The 23,682-nt window shown below is 41.8% G+C and overlaps 1 long non-coding RNA gene across 8 annotated transcripts in view; it reads left to right on the top strand.

Annotated features, from left to right (window-relative positions):
* LOC147357553 (uncharacterized) overlaps positions 1-21,650 on the top strand; it is a 45,088-nt gene extending 23,438 nt beyond the window's left edge. For 3 of the 8 annotated variants that reach the window (XR_015141933.1, XR_015141932.1, XR_015141930.1), the window contains one exon: positions 21,472-21,650. This is a non-coding gene — a long non-coding RNA (uncharacterized LOC147357553). Of the gene's footprint in view, positions 1-9,987; positions 10,157-13,926; positions 15,088-17,280; positions 17,857-20,614; positions 20,795-21,471 lie in introns of those variants that run through there. The other 5 variants (XR_015141934.1, XR_015141939.1, XR_015141935.1 and 2 more) reach the window with 5 other exon arrangements.
* Positions 21,651-23,682: the final 2,032 nt, after the last annotated feature.

The raw sequence follows: 23,682 nt of genomic DNA, 5'->3' as shown, positions 1-23,682 counted from the left end.
AAGCACAGCAGAAAACGAGTTCGCTAAGAGAACAAAGAACTAAAGCTCCAAGCATCCTTACCTTGTCCTGAAGGATCCCGGACGAGCCCCCAAGATGAAAGGTTGTTGTTGAATCACGCGAATACACCAGGATTCTTGGCCCCCGGAGGAGAAGAATTCAATCCGGGGCCAGAGACGAGGCTTGATCGCTCAGAGCTTTTGTGTAATAAAGTTTTATTGAAGTATAAAGGAGATAGAGAAAGCTTCTGACATAGGCATCAGAAGGGGGCAGAAAGAGTACCCCCGGCGCTCAGCTTTCTTCACAGTCTAGCTCTCACATCCATACATGACCACAGGAAAAACTATAGCCTTGACTAGACGAACCTTTGTTGGCAAAGTAACGTCTCTGCTTTTGAATATGCTATCTAGGTTGGTCATAACTTTCCTTCCAAGGAGTAAGCGTCTTTTAATTTCATGGCTGCAGTCACCATCTGCAGTGATTTTGGAGCCCAAAAAAATAAAGTCTGACACTGTTTCCACTGTTTCCCCATCTATTTCCCATGAAGTGATGGGACCGGATGCCATGATCTTCGTTTTCTGAATGTTGAGCTTTAAGCCAAATTTTTCACTGTCCTCTTTCACTTTCATCAAGAGGCTTTGTAGTTCCTCTTCACTTTCTGCCATAAGGGTGGTGTCATCTGCATATCTGAGATTATTGAGATTTCTCCCGGCAATCTTGATTCCAGCTTGTGTTTCTTCCAGTCCAGCGTTTCTCATGATGTACTCTGCTTATAAGTTAAATAAACAGGGTGACAATATACAGCCTTGACGAACTCCTTTTCCTATTGAATGATATTTGAATTGAATGATAGATCATATCATTACAGTTTATAAAGAAGCTTTCAAACCATGACCCACAGTAAGAAATACGTGAGACATCTCAGCCAAGTAAATACACTCATAAATATAAATTCATAATTAAAGCAATAGATCATAAAGCATATTTATCCTTATTATGTCAGATGGGCTCTGATCTGTTCTATCCTATCCAATTCTAATCCTAGTCTACCCTATTAGAAAGAAAATTCTTGTCCCTACCCAGTAAGCTGACCTCACTATACTTATGAGTAGCCATCAACAGTTTGAAGAATACTACCTTGTAAGATTAATTTCCAGTTTGAAAAAGGAAAAGAAATTATAGCTAAATAATATAAAGTTTTGAAGTGATAAATGACTTGAGAATTAAAAATCGTTGAGATAGGTAGGGACTTCCCTGGTGGTCCAGAAGCTAAGACTCCAATCTCCCAATACATGGGGCCCAGGTTGGATCCTTGGTCGGGGAACTAGATCCCACATGCCACAACTAAGACCAGTGCAGCCAAATACATAAACATTAATATTAAAAAATAAAAGATATAACAAGGGCTTCCCTGGTGGCTCACGGGGAGAGAATCCACCTGTCAATGCAGGAGACACGGGTACAACCCCTGGGTCAGAAAGATCCCACATGTCTCGGAGCAACTAAGCCCCTGCACCTCAACTCTTGAGCCTGTGCTCTAGAGCCCAAGCTCTGCAACAAGGAAGTCACCAAAAAGAGAAGCTCGTATACTCTGATGAAGAGTAGCCCCTGTTCGCTGCAACTACAGAAAAGCCCATGCAGCAATGAAGACCCAGCACAGCCAAAAATAAATACATTATTTTAAAAAAGAAAAACGATATAAGGAATTTACAGTAGGTCCTTGTTGGTTATCCATTTTAAATATAACTGTGTGTACATGACAATCCCAAACTCCCTAACTATCCCTCCCCTTGCCCTGGACAACCATAAATTTGTTCTCTAAGTCTTTGAATCTCTTTCTGTTTTGTAAGTAAGTTCATTTGTATCATTTCTTTTTAGATTTCACACATAAGGGATGTCATAATATATTTTTCCTTCTCTCACTGTAAACTCTTTTTTTTTTTGGAAAGAAAATGATGGGAAAAATGTCATAGAGGCAAATGTTAACAGGTTTGACTATTTAAGCCTTTTAAAACATCAATCAGAGGGACTTCATGGGGAAGAGGCAGCTGTGACTGAAACAGGACATGTCTGTGAAGGGAGGGAAAGAGGCTATTTAATCTTGACGCTTCCTTCTTCCTCAAACTCACCTGTTAGATTCGGCCTCCGTCTGTGGCCTCAGCTCCCTCCCTGCAGCCTCATCTTACTCCTGCCATCATTATCTCTCACCTGAGCTGCCGGCTCCACCTCCTAACTGGTCTCCCCACTTCCACTCTGCACCCCACAATCCTTTCTCCTCACAGCAGCGAGAGTGAGACTTTTAAAGTATAAGCGAAGTCTCACACTTCTTAATACTCTTGAAACTCCTGGATGTGGCCTGGCCGCTGCCCATCTCCCGCCTCATATACAGGCGCTCCCCATTCTCCTCCCTGCATACTCCCCTCTCAACTCTGGCCTGTCCTCGGTTCCATCTGAACTCAGTACTCTTCCCTCTACTCCCTTCTCCCCTGGTTTCTCATCCCCCGTTCCTCAGCCTGGGTCACTTGCACCCAAACACAAGCAGCTCCCTCTCTCATAGTGTGTTTTTCCCCCCGAATGTATAAATATTTGCTATCTGTTTTCTCCTTTCTTTACTGCTCAACTCCCCTGAATAGTCTAAGCTCCTTGAGCAGGGACCACTCAGTCTTCTTGTCTACAGCAGCTTTGATACACAGCACAGTGAACTTCCTGATGTTCAAGCTGGTTTTAGAAAGGGCAGAGGAACCAGAGATCAAACTGCCAACATCCACTGGATCATGGAAAAAGCAAGAGAGTTCCAGAAAAACATCTATTTCTGCTTTATTGACTATGCCAAAGCCTTTGACTGTGTGGATCACAAGAAACTGTGGAAAATTCTGAAAGAGATGGGAATACCAGACCACCTGATCTGCCTCTTGAGAAATTTGTATGCAGGTCAGGAAGCAACAGTTAGAACTGGACATGGAACAACAGACTGGTTCCAAATAGGAAAAGGAGTTCGTCAAGGCTGTATATTGTCACCCTGTTTATTTAACTTATATGCAGAGTACATCATGAGAAACGCTGGGCTGGAAGAAACACAAGCTGGAATCAAGATTGCCGGGAGAAATCTCAATAACCTCAGATATGCAGATAACACCACCCTTATGGCAGAAAGTGAAGAGGAACTACAAAGCCTCTTGATGAAAGTGAAAGAGGACAGTGAAAAAGTTGGCTTAAAGCTCAACATTCAGAAAACAAAGATCATGGCATCCGGTCCCCTCACTTCATGGGAAATAGATGGGGAAACAGTGGAAACAGTGTCAGACTTTATTTTTTGGGGCTCCAAAATCACTACAGATGGTGACTGCAGCCATGAAATTAAAAGACGCTTACTCCTTGGAAGGAAAGTTATGACCAACCTAGATAGCATATTCAAAAGCAGAGACATTACTTTGCCAACAAAGGTTCGTCTAGTCAAGGCTATGGTTTTTCCTGTGGTCATGTATGGATGTGAGAGCTGGACTGTGAAGAAGGCTGAGCGCCAAAGAATTGATGCTTTTGAACTGTGGTGTTGGAGAAGACTCTTGAGAGTCCCTTGGACTGCAAGGAGATCCAACCAGTCCATTCTGAAGGAGATCGGCCCTGGGATTTCTTTGGAAGGAATGATGCTAAAGCTGAAACTCCAGTACTTTGGCCACCTCATGCGAAGAGTTGACTCATTGGCAAAGACTCTGATGCTGGGAGGGATTGGGGGCAGGAGGAGAAGGGGACGACAGAGGATGAGATGGCTGGATGGCATCACTGACTCGATGGACGTGAGTCTCAGTGAACTCCGGGAGTTGGTGATGGATAGGGAGGCCTGGCGTGCTGTGATTCATGAGGTGGCAAAGAGTCAGACACGACTGAGCGACTGATCTGAATCTCTGACAGTGTCCGGCCTATAGTAAATGGTCAATAAACAGTCACTGAGTGTAATGCATGCAAAGCCAAGAGCAAGGGGGGCTCCAACTTTGGGCCTGCACTTTAGAGGCCCCTGCTGTGGCCCTCCCATACTCTGCCCCTCCCTATAGGAAGCAGAGAATATGTGTCCACCAGGCTTCTCCCCTCAAGTCCATGTACCTGGGATCCTAGAATTTCTTTCGCAATGCCCCTCACCCTCCTCCATGGCCTTCAAGGGCCTCTTTCCTGGGCCCATCATCCCAAGGACAGGTTGGCTCATCTATGTGTGCATCCCTAGGCCTGAAGTTTGGGTGTGTAGTAGAACCTAGATGTGCTGGCTGAGGTGGTCACAAGCATGTCCCTGAGACCCTGTGCAGGATGGGGTGGAGGTGTGGGGTTAGAAGAGCGAGAGGCCAGCCCTGCCTCCACCTCTGCATTCTGGAGAGAAGCTCTAAGTCCAGGAATACTAAATTAGAGCCAGGACCTCCTGGTTGTTCTGAAGGTATATTTCTCAAGGTATGAGGATAGAGTATATGTATGTACATACATATTTAAATGTATTTTATTGAAGTACACTTCATTTACAATGTTGTTTCTGCTATATAGCAAAGTGATCCACACATACACACAGATATAAATATATATATATACTTTCATTTATTTATTTTTAATCGAAGGATAATTGCTTTACAGTATTGTGTTGGTTTCTGCCAAACATCTGCCAAACATCAGGAATCAGCCATAGGTATTCATATTCTTTGGAGAAGGCAATGGCACCCCACTCCAGTACTCTTGCCTGGAAAATCCTATGGACGGAGGAGCCTGGTAGGCTGCAGTCCGTGGGGTCGCTAAGAGTCGGACACGACTGAGCGACTTCACTTTCACTTTTCACTTTCATGCATTGGAGAAGGCAATGGCACCCCACTCCAGTACTCTTGCCTGGAGAATCCCAGGGACGGGGGAGCCTGGTGGGCTGCCGTCTATGGGGTCATACAGAGTTGGACACGACTGAAGTGACTTAGCTTAGCTTGGCTTAGGCATATTCTTTTTCATGTTCTTTTCCATTATGGTTTATCACGGGATATTGAATATAGTTCCCTGTGCTATACACTAGGACCTTGTTGTTTATTCATTCTATACATAATAGTTTGCATCTACTAACCTCAAACTTCCAAACCATCACTCCCCACCCGCCATGCCTTGGCAATCATGTTTGTTCTCTTTGTCTGTGAGTCTGTTTCCGTTTCATAGATAAGCTCATTTTTGTCATATTTTAGATTCTACATGTAAGTGATACCATATGGTGTTTGTCTTCCTCTTTCTGACTTTCTTCACTTAGTGTGATAATCTCTAGGCACAGAGGATAGACTATATTTTATCGAATAAGTCTCTTAGCTTGACTTATGACGTCTACTTATTTATTTAATTTTCTTTTCAAATGATAATTTTATTTTTTAATTGAAGTATAGTTAATTTACAATGTTTTATTAGTTTCAAGTATACAGAAAAGTGATTCAGTTATATATATAAAACTGAATATATATATGAATATATATAAAACTGAATATATATGTATATATATAAAACTGAATATATTTATATATATATAACTGAATCACTTTTCTGTACACTTGAAACTAATAAACATTGTAAATTAACTATACTTCAATTAAAAATAAAAATAAAAAATAAAATTATAGGAATAATTTGAAAAGAAAAATAAATAAAAGTGTGTGTATATATATATATAAAACTGAAAAGTGAAAAGTGTTAGTCACTCAGTTGTGTCTGACTCTTTGCTACCCCATGGACTGTAGCCTGCCAGGCTCCTCTGTCCATGAGATTCTCTAGGAAAGTATACTGGAGTGTATAGCCATTCCCTTCTCCAGGGGATCTTCCCAACCCAAGGGTCAAACCCAGGTCTCCCACATTGCAGGCAGATTCTTTGCTGTCTGAGCCACTAGGGAAGCCCCATATATAAAACTATATATATATAAAAATAACCATACATATATAACTATATATATAAGAATATATGTTAAAAAATATGTATTATTCTTTTTCAGATTCTTTTCCATTATAGGTTAATACACAATATTGAATACAGTTCATTTCCCTGTATTGACTGATAACTTAATTCAGTTCCCTGTATTGACTTACAACTTTTAAATGTTAGATATATGGTCTATGGACGTCCATTTGCACTTCTGCCCCAGGCCTGGCTGGGTCAGGCACAGGCATGGCTGAATGCATGGACAGCGACTTCTTGGGGCTGAGCTCTCCTTCTGTGGTTAGTGAGTGGGGACACACACAGACCCGGTGCTGGAGCTCCATTGAAACTTGACTCTCAAATCTCTGATGCCTTGATAGGAGGGGAGGAAATGAAAAACTGTCGTTTCAAAGCTGACGTTAATCCATTTTCACTCTAGGGAAACCACTTAGGGGACTTTTAGTTATGCAAATATAGAGCAGAACTACCCCTCTGAAAAGGAGATGCCTCTGGCCCACTGGCCCAGCGGTCCAATGGCCCAGGAGCACCTCTTCTGGTCAGGTAACATTGATGGCCTTTGTTGTAGGCAGAAAGGCATCTCTTCAGTTTCTATTTCCAAAAAAAAAAAAATTTTTTTATATAAAGTGTAATGTATACAATAATATTAAATGAACAATCACGTGTCAGATATTATGATTAGCGCTTTACATGGATTATCTCATTCAGTTTTCATGATACCCAATATTATCATCTTCATTCTATAAATAGGGAAGCTGAGGTTCATAGAGTTTGAGTAACTAGTGCAGAGGTCATGCAATTAGCAAGTGCAAAGCTGGGATTTGAACCTTCATCTGACACCAGAGACAGAACCACCTCTATCAACCTCTGGAATTGTTAATAGTCCTTTACTGTGGAATGCCCAGACTAGAAGGGTGTCCTCAAGACTGACTCAGACAAGCAGAGCAAGAGAAGCCATCATTTCCTATGAGGTGAATGCCAACTGGAGTCATCCTTCTGACTTCTAAATTTGTTTCTTGACCCAAGACGGAGAGGGTGGAACCACTTTACAACAAGGGCATAGAGATGCAACAGGCAGGAAGGAACCAAGGCCCTTTCCTACTCTGGGACAGGCCAGGAAGAGCTGAGCCCCACCCAGGTGATCAAGCCAAGTTCAGAAGGGTGATGTTGAGGACAGTTTCAAGGTGATGCTGACAGACCTAGAGTTTCTCCCAGAAGCACAGGGCCCACTGGACAGGGGCAAGTGGCCAGAGTGACTGCTGGGGTGATCCATTTCAGCAAGTCGAAGGAAATCTGAAAGCACCTCCCACAAGCAGCCTGAAGCCACCTCCTGGAGAGAGCTGCCCCTTTGATGCAGACTGGGACTGGGCACTGTGTTGGAGACCTGAGAGTCCAAAATAGAGGGATGGATGTCCTTATCCTTTTGGGTATGGAGGCCTGTAGGACTCAAGAGAACTTTTGTTTGTAGATTTAGCATTTTTTACTTTTTGCTTTTCAAACCACATTGTTAGCAGAGCACAAATGCCGCCTGCCTCCTATCCACTCAATTTGCATTTTTTGGGAATCCAGGTCGGAGGTTGAGCAAAGAAATTGTAATAACTCCATCCTCTCCCACCCCTCCCCCAAGAAAAGAACCCAGCCTATTTGTTGCAGCTCAATGATTGCACTTTTATCGATACTTCTTAACATTATTCTGTAAGCTGTTGGTTCATATTTAGCTTGTGGTTGACCTAAACCACCAGATCTTTTTCATACAAACTGCTGTGAGGCCAGTTTTTCCCAGCTTAAGCTTCTAGTACATGTGCAACTGATCAAAAATAAAGTAAAATGTAAATGCAGGACGTTTCACTTTTTAATTTTATTCGATTCTGGTCTGCCGAACTACTGTAAATATTTTACTCTGTCACCTTTTATAATAATTCCTTTGCAGCTTTGTATCACCTGCAAAACTGATGAGCATCAGTTACTTTGTAGTCAGTGAAAATTAATTACAAAACAGCATTAAAAATTAATGAAAATGAAAAATAGGGCAAAACAGAGCCTTGTGGCATAGCATGACATTGGGGGTTCTCATAGTGTGGTCCACAAATCCTGGAGTTCCCTGGGACCCTTTCAGAGGATCTGTGAGATCAAAACTATTTTCATAATACTGCTTAAATGTCTTTATCCCTCTCATTCTATCATGAGCAAACCTTGAATTTTCCAGAGGTTACATGACATATGATATTGCTCTAGACTATGCAGAAGTAGTTATGAGAATCCAGCTGTCTTCCATGATCCAGATGTTAAAGAGATTTGTAAAACTGTAGAACAAAACCACTCTTTTTTCACTATGTTTTTTTCTTTTTGGAAGATATAACCATTTTAAATTAAAATTTTATATAATATAAAATAGAGAAACAAGGACCTACTGCATAGCACAGGGAACTATATTCAATATTTTGTAATAACCTGTAATGGAAAAGAATCTGAAAAATAATATGCATATATGTATATAAATATGTATATAAAATAATATGTATATAAAATAATATGTACTGCGGTTCATGGGATCGCAAAGAGTTGGACACGACTGAGCGACTGAACTGAACTGATGTATATATATATGTGTGTGTGTTTATATGTGTGAATATATATATATATATAAAACTGAGTCACTTTGCTGTACATCTGAAACTAACACAACATTGTAAATCAACTATACTTCAATAAAAAAAATCAAGTCTTGTAGAGCCTGTCTTCTGCAATGAGAGAAGCCACCACAAATGAGAAGCCCACACACCACAACTAGAGAGTCTGTGTATAGCAATGAAGACCCAGCACAGCCAAAAAAAAGTCTAAAAAAATTGTTTAAAGGTTATGTAACAAAAAAAATAAAATAAAGGTTATGTAACATACAATAGATTTATTATTTTTATTTTTATTTTTTTATATTTATTATTTTTAAAGCAATAAAACATTTAATGTATTTTATGAATTTTAATTTCCAATACAATAATTTTCTATTAAGAGATATAATCCACATAAATGAAAGTTCTGAGAGTCCTCAAAAATTTTAAGTGTCAAGGAAGATCCTAAGACTACAAAGCTCAAGATTCACAATGTGAGCAATATCCCTACAGGCTGATAGCAAGCCCCTACTCTTCATAAATAGTGTGAGATTTGTAGAATTTCCCTAGCACTTTTCTTCTAAGGCAGAGGCAGTATAGTCAGGCAGACACTGACGATTAAAGAGATTGGAGCTCTAACTCTGGCTGTGTCACTAACCAGCTATGTGATTCTGAGTGCTGTGCTTAGTCACTCAGTCGTGTCCAGCTCTTTGCAACCCCATGGACTGTAGCCTACCAGGCTTCTCTGCCCATGGAGAGTCTCCAGGAAAGAATACTGGAGTGGGTTGCCCTCCCCCAAGGGATCTTGGATCTTCCCAACCCAAGGATCAAACTCCGATTCTTTACCATCTGAGCCACCAGGGAAGCCCATGATCCTGGGTAAATCCCCTCATTTCTCTAGAGAACTGTTTCCACATTTGTAAAATGAGGAGCTTTATGGGATTGACCTTTAGGGTCAATTTTTCAAAAACTAAAGCACTTCAGGGGGAAGGAGGAAGGGACAGGTATTTATTCTTCATTTTACCAATAAGGAAGTTAAGGTCAAAGATGTTAATGAGAAAGAAATGCTCAAGGACATGTCTTGAGCTGATATCAGATTCAGGATTGAAGTTGGCGTCCTTGTCTTCTGGGCTAAGACTTGATGCATTCAATTGGTAATATTAATAGTAATAGTGTTTGCATGTATATACCATTAAAAATAAATTCATATTCTGAAACAACTCCAAATTTCTAAAAGTTGGACAGACAGAAAGAACTTTATAATTTTCGTGACTATGGGAGCCAGCCACTGAGGTGGCCTGCAATAATCCTTTCTTCTGGTATTTGTGGGCTTGGGAGTCTCCACCCACATTCAATAGTGCTGACCCGTGTGACCAACAGAATATTGGCCAGTAAACTGAAGCAATAAGGTGTGTCATAACAGACATTACAGCTTCTACCTTGTTCTTTCTTAGATTGCTCTAGGGATATCTGAGATTGCTCTAGGGAAAACCAACCCCAGTGTTTTGTGGACATATAAGCATCCCTGTGGAGAGTCACATGTGATGAAGAACTGAGTCATCCTGCCAACAAGCAGCACCAACTTGCATTCGTGTGGAATGCAAAGGAGGTCAGAGGTCTTTGCAGACTGCTGCTGCTGCTGCTGCTGCTAAGTCGCTTCAGTCGTGTCTGACTCTGTACGACCCCAGAGACAGCAGCCCACCAGGCTCCCCCGTCCCTGGGATTCTCCAGGCAAGAGCACTGGAGTGGGTTGCCATTTCCTTCTCCAATGCATGAAAGTGAAAAGTGAAAGTGAAGTCGCTTAGAGTCGTGTCTGACTCTTTGTGACCCCATGGACTTCAGCCTACCAGGCTCCTCTGTCCATGGGATTTTCTAGGCAAGAGTACTGGAGAGGGGTGCTACTGCCTTCTCCGGGCTTTGCAGACTAGAAAATGACAAAGGCCGAGGAGTAGGTCGAGCCCTAGGATAGAGCGATGATGGTATACTGCTGGACCTGCCAGCTAAAAGAAAATTGCGTTGGATGGTCTCTTCTAAAAGGTATGGAGTAAAAAGCACTAGTCAAATCAATAGAAAACTAAGTACCATGGGATATGTTGATTTGCTTTAGTGAAGAAATCATACCTAGAATAGCAGTTGTGATTGAGTCATCAAGTTTGGATAATCCACTGTCATTCTCCAAGTTCCATCAGTCTTCAGAGAGACAAATAGGTGATCTGAATGGTGCATATGGTAGGAATAACTACCTCTGTATCTGTCAAGACCTTGTTGGTGACACTGATCTCTTCAGTCCATCCAGGAATGCAATACTGTTTTTGGTATCCTGTTTTAGGAAGTGGACACAGTTCTAGTGACTCCACTAAGCCTTTTCTTTTCTTTCTAAAAAATATGTATGTATTTGGCTGAGCTAGGTCTCAGTTGTGGCACATGGGATCTTTAGGTGCAGCATGTAAGATCTAGTTCCCTGACCAGGGATGGAACCTGGGCCCCTTGAATTGCAAGCAGGGAGTCTTAGCCACTGGACTACCAGGGAAGCCCACTTGACTTTTTCTGTCATGATAGCTTTAACTTCCTGGGTCAGGGGAATATCTACCAGTTGCTGATTTTATCTTCTCAGATACCTGCTGAGTATATCTAAGCTGCAGTATATATCCATCTATGTATTCTGGAACTGAGGAAAAATAATGGGATGGCTTCTGGGAACCACTGGGCTTGTTGTGATATGAAGCTAAGCCAAAACTCAAGATCATCTGACTTTCCTAAGCCCCCACTTTGACAGTGAATCACAGTGGCATTTTGAGTCTCCAGGGATTAGTATCAGTTCAGAGCCAATGTTCAGTAATCCCCTAAAAATCTGGTTATCTCCCCTTCCTAATGCACAGGTGCCATGATAAATGGTTGCAGGTTCCTTCAGGAGAAACGGTTGGTAGAAGATTTACAGTGTGACTTTTTGGCAATAGAGCAGGGGCCTTCCTCAAGTGGTCTCAGGCTTCCCTTCATTCCAAAAAGTTGGAACAGGCTCCAATCTAAGAACTGGTTGAAGGGCTCTAGCTCTATCATTAGAAGTCAGATTTCTGATCACAACTAGAGTATTTCACTCACAGTAACCAAGTAAAACTTCTGCCCCACTTTGCTTCTGATACCTGATAGCCTGTCATTCCCATTGAGTTAATTCAGGAAGCCCGTCTTGATGACTGTGTTCCCTACCACCATGCCTGCCTTTAGAGAAAAGCCACTGTAGCACTCTTCAAGGAGAAGGCAATAGCACCCCACTCCAGTAGTCTTGTCTGGAGAATCCCATGGATGGAGGAGCCTGGTAGGCTGCAGTCCATGGGATCGCTAAGAGTCAGACACAACTAAGCGACTTCACTTTCACTTTTCACTTTTATGCACTGGAGAAGGAAATGGCAACCCACTCCAGTATTCTTGCCTGGAGAATCCCAGGGACGGGGAGCCTGGTGGGCTGCCATCTATGGGGTCGCACAGAGTCGGACACGACTGAAGCGACTTAGCAGCAGCAGCAGCAGCACTCTTCAAGGATGCTGGTGTTCTAACCAATGTCTGTCTCAAAACCCTGGTGAAGGGAGTATCTTCTGGATCCTACCCAGGAAGACTGTACATTGGTTTTATGTTATCAACCTACTCTAGTGTTCAGAATACTTTCCTCCTCAATATTGGAATTTCTGACATCTCAGCTTCCTTCACTGAAAGCCCTTTTTGGGTTTAATCAAACTATTAGAACTATTCCCAGCCAACATGAGCAAATACATTAAATCCAGAACCTCTGTTTAGTGTACTCATGTAAACACATTCAGCCCAAGCCACAATAAATATTCCTTCCATCCTGACCCAACACCTTTAGGATCCATCCTCACACATTTTCTCTGGCTTTCTGTCCATATACATTGGCATCAGCGGGGGTCTGGATGAAAGGTAAAGAGTATCGTTTGTACTATTCTTGCAGTTTTCAGTAAGGGTGAAATTCTGTCAAAACAAAAAGCGAAACAATATATGAACTGACAAACTTTCAATATTCTTTTGGTGTGTTTGGCGCTTCCTCATGGGTCACGCTGGGGCCTGCTGGCACTTGAATCAGGTCACAGATCTAATAGAGGTGGTGGGGCTAGGTTTCTAGGAGGATGAGTTGCCTGCGAGGCAATGACTTCTGGGGAGATCATTACAGGTTCTTCAGGTAAAAGAAGAGTAACTTCATTTTTTTTACTGCCCAGGGAGGGTCAGCAGAACTTAGAGGTTAAGGACTTAGTTTCATCAGAATCTGTTCATGTGTCCCCATCCTAAGATTCAGGATCTCATTCCTTCCCAGTCAATGTCTTATTTTACATGAGACCCTGCTTGGTTATGAATTCAATTTGTATGGAAATTCAGTTCCCTGCCAAGTGAAAACTGAGGGTTTTGTTATCAGAAATCTTGACCCTGAGGCTACAAGAGATAAAAGTTTCCTCCATGGCAGTTAGAGAAAGTTTTTGGTCCCTTTCCCAGATTTTGGTCTGGGAATTTAAAGGCCTAGGTTCATTATTTTCTTTCTCTGAACTCTCCAGCACACTTAGAAGCAACCACCAAAGCTCACCGTTTGTACTAAAATGTTCTAGGACTGCAAATATTTGGTTACTCTAAGGTTTGCCTTCCATAGGCATTTATCACAGTGAGCTTTATCTACAAGTGGGAATTAAGTGACTGCTTTGCCACTGAATGCCTTGGAACACTGATGGCCCCTTTCCCACTGGCAATAATCATTAATGTGTTTAAATTTCATTAGATTAGAAAACCAGTTCCAGATTCCCATCCTTAAGAATCTATTTCCCTGAGACCAGTCAGAACCAGTAAGTGTATCAGTCAGGAAAGCTTAACCACTGTGAATTATGAAATAAGAAGTTTACTATGGGAGGGACTTCCCTGTTGAGTCAGTGGCTAAGATTCTGTGCTCCCAGTACAGGGGGTCCTGGGTTTGATCCCTGGTTGGAAACTAAATCTCACATGCTGCAACTACCTGAGTGCCACAAGTCAGAACCTTCGTGCTGCAACAAAGATCATAGATTCCATGTGCTGCGACTAAGACCCGGCATGGCCAAATATTAAATAAACAAAAGGCACCTCAGCCAATCAGAGCGCAAGACCGTTAATAAAAGTGTAGTTTTCTATGGGAATTAGAGCTTACACAGTTTTGGAAAGAGCTGGAGAAGTGAAGGGCCAACAGAGAAGTCAGAGGATCAGGAAAGGAGTCACGAATGTGGGAAACCCAGCACATCTAGCAGTCATGGGACACTGATGGGAAAGCTCATGAAAACTGCCACCTCTGCGGGTCTACCAGCAAGTGTCTGGAGGTGGGCCCAGGGCCACTGTTGGTCAGGAGGGTCAACAATTCGACTGCATTGCAGGACTCTAAGAAGTACAGAAGGGGACGACAGAGGATGAGATGGTTGGATGGCATCACTGACTCAATGGGCATGAGTTTGAGCCAACTCCAGGAGACAGTGAATGACAGGTAAGCCTGACATGCCGTCCACGGGGTGGCAAAGCATCAGACATGATGTAGCGACTGAAGGACAACAACAAAGGAGAACAAAGCAAGAACAGGCTTGAGTTCATTTTTAACACTTGTTTCTAATAGTCACCACGTCTAATCACAATGACCTTCAGAGAATCATACTTGCTGCTTCATTTCTGCCCTCCGAATCTCGTGCCCATCCCTCATTTGACTAATTCTAACCTGAAACCATCCAGCGAACAGGATTCTGGCAAACATAGCTCCAGCTGAACCAAGTTCTCACAGTACAAATCATTGCAGTACTGTGCAACGTGTGAGCCTGGACTGGATCCTGGACTGGAGAAAAACAACCCGTAACAGACATTTTGGGGGACTCCCCTGGTGGTCCAGTGGTTAAGAATCCGCTTGCCAATGCAGGGGACATAGATTGGATCCCTGGTCCAAATCCAGGAAGATTCTACATGCCTTGGGGGAACTAAGTCCGCTCGCTACAACTACTGAAGCCCGCATACACTAGAGCCCATGCCCACAACAGGAGAAGCTGCTGCAACGAGAAGCCCAGGCACTGCAACTCGAGAGTAGCCCCTGCTCGCGGCAACGAGAGAAAGTCCAAGTGTAGCAGCAAAGACCCAGAGCAGCCAAAACTAGAATAAAAGAGACAATATGGGGATATTGGAATGGTTTCTATATAGACTAGCTATTAGATGATTAATAGGGACTAGTGGGTGTTTTTCTGGCCCTGATGTGCGACTTGTGGGGTTTTTAGTTTCCCGACCAGGAATTGAACCTGGAGTTGTGGCAGTGAAAGTCCAGAATTCTAACCGCTAGACCGCCAGGGAACTCCCATTAAAGAGATTATGTTAATTTTTATGCTTGATCATGGCACTGTGGTTATGTAAGAGAATGTTATTATTAGGAGCTAGCTGTTTAAATATTTAGGGGTAAGTTTCCAATGGTTTAGCATTTATTTATTTTTATTACTTATTAAGTGACTATGGTAGATTGTTAATCATTGCTGAATCTAGGTGGTGGATCTGCAGATGTTTCAACTTTTCTGTGTGTTTGAAATTTTTAATAATTAAAATATTAAGGAAAAGAAAAGACTGCTGTGGTCATTACTTCTCTAGAAACCTTTCCTGCCCATCTCCCCTCTTCTCCTCCAAGGCGGTTATGTTGTTTCTTTTACTCTGCAAGTACCCCAGATGTAGCATCCAAGCATTTATCACATTGTACTTCAATTTCTTGTTTTCTCATCTCTCTCCCCCTCTAAACTTGAAGTCTTTGAAAGACACAGGTGGGACTTCCTCGGTGGCCCAGTGACTAACACTCCGCGCTCCCAATGCAGGGGGCCTGGGCTCCATCCCTGGTCAGGGAACTAGGTCCTACATGCTGCAGCTAAAGATCCGTCATGCCACAACTGAGACCTGGTGCACCCAAAGAAATACATATTTTAAAAAGGAAAGGACACAGCTGTCTCTGGTCTTTAGCTCTTCTAATGTTTCTTCCTGTTTCTAACACAGAGTAGGTACTCCCTTAATCTTTATTCACTCAAGAACAGAAGAAAGTCTAATTGAAGTATTGCTTCAGAGATACCATCAAATTAGGGTTCAAGTGAATCTAAGGAAAGCAAGGTTTTGAGTTTAAGATTTTTTGTTTCAAATTAAAAAAGTAATACATGCAAATAAAAATAATAGAGTAGTAAAGTGAAAATGAAATTATTGTTTCTTTCCTGTTTTATACATATACTCCAACCCAGGAGTCAAGAGTTTAAAATGTATCCTTCCAGACCATTTCTATGCAATTATAAACACCCCCCCCCCCCCCCCCCCCCCCCCCGCGCAAAATGTTGTTTGGTAACTTACTTTTTTCTTTAACTTGATGATCCACTCCTTGTATGGATAGATCTACATCCTTCTCTACACAGGCTACATTGTATTTCATTGTATTCATATGCACTTGCTTATATAACAACCACATTTAAATAAGCATGTAGACAGAGGAGCAGTTTCTGCATGAAACCAGTACCGTTAACCAGGGGTCCCCAAACTCCAGGATCTAGTGCCTGATGATCTGAGGTGGAGCTGAAGTAATAATAATAGAAATAAAATGTACAACAAATGTTATGCCCTTGAATCATCCCGAAACCATCCCCCTCCCCCTGGTTCCTGGAAAAATTGTCTTCCATGAAACTGGTCCCTAGTGCCAAAAAGTTTGGGGATGGAGAATCCCAGGGACGGGGGAGCCTGGTTGGCTGCCGTCTATGGGGTCTCACAGAGTCGGACACGACTGAAGCGACTTAGCAGCAGCAGCCCTACAAAAAGGGATTTGGTAACTCCAGTAAACAAAGGAATAAGAATAGCTCAACGTTGAACTATGGGTTCAGAGACAAGGTAAACTGGCTAGGAAGGGACTTTACCAGTCTCAGCTTACAGAAAGACTTGGCCTTTTCAAGGAATAAAAGAGAGCGCAAGATGATAATGATCAGAGTGTGAAACTGAACTGAGCCAACTGACAAATGTGTGACCATGTAAGCCCCTAATCTGCATCCCCTGACACCTTCCCAGTAAATTAACTCAGTCCTTCGCAGACTGAGCACAGCCACCAGGGAACAAGTGAAAGTGGCCAGTGTATGGGCCTGGCTCATCTTGGAGGAGAAAGTCCCCCAGGTTTCCCAGTGACAACAGAAAGTTACTCAAACAAGTGTTGATGAAATCCTACCAGAAGTTTGTTTCGTGGGCCTTTCTGATCTCATCAATTGGGCCCCTCCGCTGCTTTCGCTTTCCATACTTGTTCCTCTTGCGCAAAAACACGCTTGTTTTGTCCTGTAGTTCGCCCCCCCTCTTTAAGTGTCCTCATGCTCCCTAACTATTCAATCTTATCTCCCTGTAAATTTCTAATGCCCACCTTGTGTTCCACTTAGACTGTTACAGTGTCAACAAAACGAGGCTGGAATGCACTGAGGCTGTTAAAATGTGTTGTACCGTCTTGTGGTGATGACCTAAACCAAAGCACAGCATGATCCCATTCACATCAATTTACCTTCACTACCATCTCAAAAGTGTGTGTTTGGGGTTCTTTCTGCTGCTAACGGCAGGTATTCACATTCTCTCCAGCAAGAATGCTGACTTTCATTCAATAAAAAAAAATTTTTTAACATTTATTTATTTCGCTGAGCTGGGTCTTAGCTGCGGCACTCAGGATCTTTGATCTTCATTGTAACATTCAGGATCTTTTCTTTTTTTAGTTGTGGCATGTGGGATCAAATCCAGGCCCTTCCATTGCAAACTTAGCCCTTGGACCATCAGGGAAGTCCCAAGAATGATGACTTTTAGATACTAAATATTGGTAGCATTATCTCTCAATTTTTAAGATGATTTTTTGGGGGCATTTATTTTGTGTTAACCTTTTAGAGTGTCATTCAGTGTTTTCTATTATCAAATGTCTGTATCAGAGATCATGTTAACATGTTATTGACATACATAATCTTGTCACAATATGTTGGTTCATAATAATAATAAATGTGCATTTATTATTACATTGCTTGTTTGTAGCAAGCTTCTGAAATGTTTAGTATAACCTCATTACAGAGAACTGATTAAGATCACTCACTGTTATTCAAAACATGTAAATAAAGTGTTATGAAAAATACAGAACAGTTTATAACCTCAAGAATTCCTGGGGATTTTTATTTCTTATTCCCAGATCCAGAAGGTTGTAAGTTGATAACTTTTGAAGCTGTTCATATTGTGAAGGGGTTCCTAATACTGCTATATGTTGTCATATGTGTTTAAATTTTTCTGTAATAAAAAGTAAAACAAAACTGGATCATGCTACATTCCTGCCTAAACTTCAAGGGCTTTCTCGTGCCTTTAGGACAAATGCCAAAAGCTTTTAAAACTTGCATAAATTTGACCCTTTCAGCTCTCTGGCCCCAACTCATCTTATTCTCCCACTACCTTCCAGAAACGGTAGCCTTCTTTCAGTTCCTCAAACTTACCAAATATTTTCCTGACTCAAGATCTTTGTCCATTCTGTTCACTCAGCTTAGAACACTCTTCCTGGCCCTATTTCCCTGGTTAACTCCCACTTATCTTTAAATATGAGCTCCTGGGTGTCCCTGGTGGCTCAGTGGTAAAGAATCTGCCTGTCAACGCAGGAGACGTGATCCATGGCTCATGCCACGGAGCAAGTGAGCCCTTGCACCACAACGGCTGAGCCTGTGCTCTAGAGCCTGGAAGCCACGACTACTGAGGCCCACATGCCCTAGAGCCCATGCTCTGCAACAAGGGAAGCCACCGTAGTGAGGAGCCCAGGCACCATAACTAGAGAGTGGCCCCTGCTTGCCGCAACTAGAGAAAAGCCCGCACAGCAACGAAGACACAGCACAACCAAAAGAAAACAATAAATAAATGAATAAATAAAATCTCTTGGAGGCTTTACTTGGAGCAACCTCCCCTACCTTGCACCCCAAGTCTACATGAGGTCACCCTGTGATAATCTTACACAATTTCTTCATAGCACTCAATACATTTTGTGTTGAATATGTCTGTTCATTACTTATTGTTTAAATGGCCATCTCCCTCAATACACAGTAAGAAGAGACGGTGTGTCTATTTTTCTCACCTCTGTTTTGCCTGCACCTAGCATAATGCTTGGTACAAAACAGGCCAACAGAAAATATGAGTTTAAACAATCCCAACTGTGCAAGGGAGGTAGGTATATAACATCTAGAAAATAAAGTAAAATTGTTCTTAATGAATATACAACAGCTCTCAGTGATCACCAAGTTTTTTGTATTGCTCACAAACATGTTCTAGAATCTCACCCAAGATCAACAATGAGCTTGCTTTTTGTTGTTTCTGGAGTCTGCCTTTCTTCCCAACAGCTTTAATTGAGCCTAAAACGGATCCTTCAAGGTTGACTGAGAAAAGAAAATAAGCATAGGAGACCTAAGAGACATAGCAACCAACGGTAATGTGTGGACCTTATTTGCCTACAATTTGAAGTCTGACTCTTGTCCCAAGATTTAGTTTGGGGTGCAAGTAAAAAAAGATGATTTTACTATAGATCTTACAGATTTTTAAAAGACAGCAATGGAAATACGAAAAACCTTATTCCAATAAAAATTTGGCAACTTAGATGAGATGGAGACAAATTATAACAACTGACTCAGGAAGAAATCAAGAACTTGAATTGTCCTATATCAATCAAATAATTGAATTTGGAGTGGAAAAAAAAAAGTCTTCCCTTAGGCCCAGATAGCTTCTTTGTTAATAGAATATTAGTAAATGGAATTCATCAAGAGGATAACACAGCATTCCCAAGTTTGGTTTGAAATCAAGATTGGTTTGAAATCAATTAACATAACTTACCGTGTTAATAGAACAAAGGAGAAAAGCCATGTGATTATCTCAATGGAGGCAGAAAAAAGCATTTGAACAAATTCAAAATTAATTTGTAACAATAGCTACAAAACACTCACCAAGTTTTGTTTTGTTTGTTTGTTTTGTCCAAGATTTACTGTGTATGTAGCCTAACTTTCATGTGATTTCACTCTGCACTGAGTCTCCCTCTACAGCCAACCCTGAGGGAGTCAACACACAACCTTGAACAAATATTTGTGACACAGGAGAGAAAGGGACAGGGTGCGACTTTTAAAAGGATGACATAGCCGCTGAGGATACAATATGTTGGTTAGAACCAATGAGGCCCAAGATGGCAGAAGACTCGACTTCAGTTGCCTTGAGCCTCATTATACATTCATTGTAATATATTACCATATGCTAAAATGCACACCCATAGGTGCTGTGACAGTTCTAAGGCTGAACATAAAAAGCCAAAAAGTGGGCAGTGGCCCGGTTCCTGGAAATTCCCAATCATTCCCCCAAATAGTTAAAATAATCTTTCCACTTTTTAGCCTATGGAATTACCCAGCCCAGAAAAACTAACCACTCTGGCACCCGGAAGCCTCACGCCTTCTGAGTCTGCTGACACTCTGTCCGTGGAGTGTGTGTATCCCTGAATAAACTTGCTTTCATGTTGGTATGGCTTGCTCTTAAATTCTTTCCTGTGTGAAGCTGAGGACCCTTACTTGGCGGCCTGCCCCAGGAACTCACCCAAGACCTGGGACATGACCACCATCCTCTTGTGCCCCATTCTCTTACAACATTTGAGTGCCTATAATGGATTAGTTATGTTCTAGGAGCCGAGGATACAGATGTGAACCAACAGAAGAAGTCCCTACCTTAAAGAATTTGGAAATAGGTTTGATTTTATTAAAGGTTCTAGGAGAATTCTCTTTCCTTTCATCCTACCCAAACCACTTCTGAAAAATCAGATCTGTGCCTGTTTCAAAACTTCTCATTCCATGGGACTGCCCCAGTGGTCCAGTGGTTCACTCCTTGCTTCCAGTGCAATGGGTGCAGTTTCCATCCCTGGTCAGAGAACTAAAATCCCACATATTGTGTGGCCAAAAAAGGAAACAAAACAGAAACAACCCCCTGAAAGAGCCCCATGATAACATAAATAAAAACCATATTAAAAAAAAAAAAACTTCTCTTCCCTCCCCAATTCTCCAGAATTTCTCTTAGATTATGGGGTAAATGGGCTTTCCAGGTGGCACTAGTGGTAAAGAGCCCACCTGTCAATGCAAGAGACATAAGAGACTCGGGTTTGATCCCTTGGTTGGGAAGATCCCTGGAGAAAGTGATGGCAACCCACTGCAGTGTTCTTGCCTGGAGAATCCTATGGACAGAGGAGCCTGGTGAGTTACAGTTCATGGGGTCGCAAACAGTTGGACACTACTGAAGCGACTTAGCACATGCACACAAGCGTGAGCTAAATAGTGACTAGTTCTAAATTTCTTTCAGTGCCCTAGGAGTAATCTATTGGGGTTTGGAGTCTTTAAAACACAAAGAGGTTCACTTATTATCTTTCCCGTATCTCAGACTTCAATTCACGTTTAACTCCATTGTCTTTAGTGGCGCTTTAAATAGGAGATGCATGTTTTTCTGTCTGCCACTTGCAAATCTGGAACCTTATGCCTGAGCACTAGTTAGTGATCCTCTTCTTCTAAATACTTTTAAAAAACAGCTTTATTAAAGTATGATTCATATACAGTTCAAAGGGTTTTTCTGTTTAAAGTATATAACTCAGTATTTCTTAGTATATTCACAGTGATCTAATTGTATATTCACAGTGATCTAATTTTAGAATGTTTTCCTCTCCCCTTAAAGAAATCCCATACCTATTAGTAATCAGTCCTAAGCACCTTTAAAGTGGCTTTATGACTGTCCTTAGCTGGTTTTCTCAGGCTTCATGCTAGGAGTGGTCTTCCTCCCCGGCTTCAGTGTCTCTAGGACAGCACCCGTAACTGGTGCACATGTTTCCTCATATGCATATTTGAACTTGCCCTTCTTCTGTTTTCTTCCCTTAGGATCATAGTGGATGTTTTCTTCACAATATCCAGCCCACCTCCCCCACTTATGCAGCAGCAAACATACGTTGGAGTTCCCGCTCCTGGTGAAAAGAGATTCTGACTAACCTGCGCTTAAAATCTTTACTTCCTCTGTACTTTTCAGTTACATGAGTCAATAAATTTCCTTTATTAAGTCAGTTTGAATGGGATTTTTTAATAAAACTGATTATGGGATCCTACTTACCTTATTCACATTAATTTTTAACAGCTTTATTGATATAGAATTTTTTAAGATACAATTTATGTACATATGATCCGTCCATTTAACGTGTATACACAGATGGATGGTTTTTAGTATAACCACAAAGTTGTGTGACCATGACCAGAATGAATATTAGAATACTTTCATCACTTTTAACAGAAACCCTGTACGCAGTACCAGCCACTCTCCATTTCTACCTGTGGTGGACTTCTGACTTCCACAGCTACAAGATAATAAATGGCAGTGACAGAAAGTGAATAAGCAAATTAGAAAGAATGACATTTACAATTCTTCTCTAGAGAAATGTCTATTCAAGTCTTTGGTCATTTTTCAACTGGATTATTTATCTTTTTATTGCTGAGTTATAAGAGTTCCTGGCTTCCCTGGTGGCTCAGATGGTAAAGAATCTTCCTGCAACGTGGGAGACCTAGGTTCAATCCCTGGGTCAGGAAGATACTCTGGTGAAGGAAATGGCAACCCACTCCAGTGGTCTTGCTGGGAAATCCCATGGACAGTGGTGCCTGGTGGGCTACATTCCATGGGGTTGCAAAGAGTCAGACACGACTGAGCGACTAACATTTTATAAGAGTTCTTTATATATTCTGGGTACAAGTCCCTTATCAAATAAATAATTTGTAAATATTTCCTCACATTCTGTAAGTTGTCTTTTCACATTCTTGGTCATGTTCTCTGATCCGCAAAATATTTAATTTTGATAAAATCCAATGTATCTATTTTTCTTTTATTGTCTGTGCTTTTGGTGTCATATTTAAGAAGATTTTGTCTAACCTAAAGTCATGAAGATTTACTTCTATGTTTTCTCTTAAGATTTTATAGTTTTAGCTCTTACATTTAGATCTATGATCCAGTTAAATTTTATGTGTGGTGTAAAAAAGGGGTCCAACTTTATTCTTTTGCATGTGGATATCCAGTTATCCCAGCATTGTTCATTGAAAAGACTATTCTTTCCCCCACTGAGTTGTCTTACCACCTTGTTGAAAACTGATTGGCCATAATAGGAAGAGTCTATTTCTGGATTCTCAAATCTGTTCACCTTATATGGTTCTCCTTATATCAGTATTACCCAGTCTTTTAAACTTTTTTTAACTTAATTAATTTGGCTGTGTCGGATCTCAGATGCTGCATGCAGGATCTTCACTGTGTTACGTGGGAGCGTTTGCTGGGCTCCAGAGCAGGTGGACTCAGTAGTTGTGGCACTTGGGCTTAGTTGCCCCATGCCCTGTGAGATCTTAGTTTCTCAACCAGACTGGAGCCAATCAAAAAAGATGTTCTACATCCAAAGATATAAAGAAGTCACAAGATGGTAGGAGGGGCATACTTGTGATATAATAAAACCCATATTCCCAAGGTGGGCAACCCATAAACTCGTGGTGGTTTAGTCACTTCAATTGTGTCCAACTGTTGCCACCCCATGGACTGTAGCCTGCCAGGCTCCTCTGTCCATGGGATTCTCTAGACAAGAATACTGGAGTGGGTTGCCATTTCCTTCTCCAGGGGATTTTCCTGACCCAGGGATTGAACCCAGGTCTCTAGTATTGCAGGCAGGTCTTTGACTGACTGAGCTACGAGGGAAGCCCAGCTGGAAAACAATTATATTGCAGAACTTCTCCCATGGAAATTAGAGTTATGAGCCCCACGTTAGGCTTCCTAGCCTAGGGGTCTGGCATTAGGAGGAAGAGTCTCCAGGGCATTTGGCTTTGAAGGCTAGCAGGGCTTGATTGCAGGAGATTCTCAGGCCTAGGGGAAACAGAGATTCCACTCTTGGAGGGTGCACATAAAGTCTTCCATGCACAGAAACCCAGGGCAAAAGCACTGACCTCATAGGAGCCTAGGCCAGGCTGGTCTTGGAGGGTCTCCTGGGGAGGACCTAATTAAACTTAAAAACTTTTCACACAGCAAAGGAAATCATAAAGAAAATGAAAAACAACCTACAAAATGGGAGACAA

This window comes from Bos grunniens, chromosome 15 (genome assembly GCF_055505025.1).
Source record: "Bos grunniens cultivar Pamir isolate PY7600 chromosome 15, Bosgru_T2T1.0, whole genome shotgun sequence".
In the NCBI taxonomy this organism is placed as follows: Eukaryota; Metazoa; Chordata; class Mammalia; order Artiodactyla; family Bovidae; genus Bos; species Bos grunniens.
The sequence above is the reverse complement of the archived record's forward strand: the minus strand, read 5'-3'. Positions and strand labels throughout refer to the sequence as shown.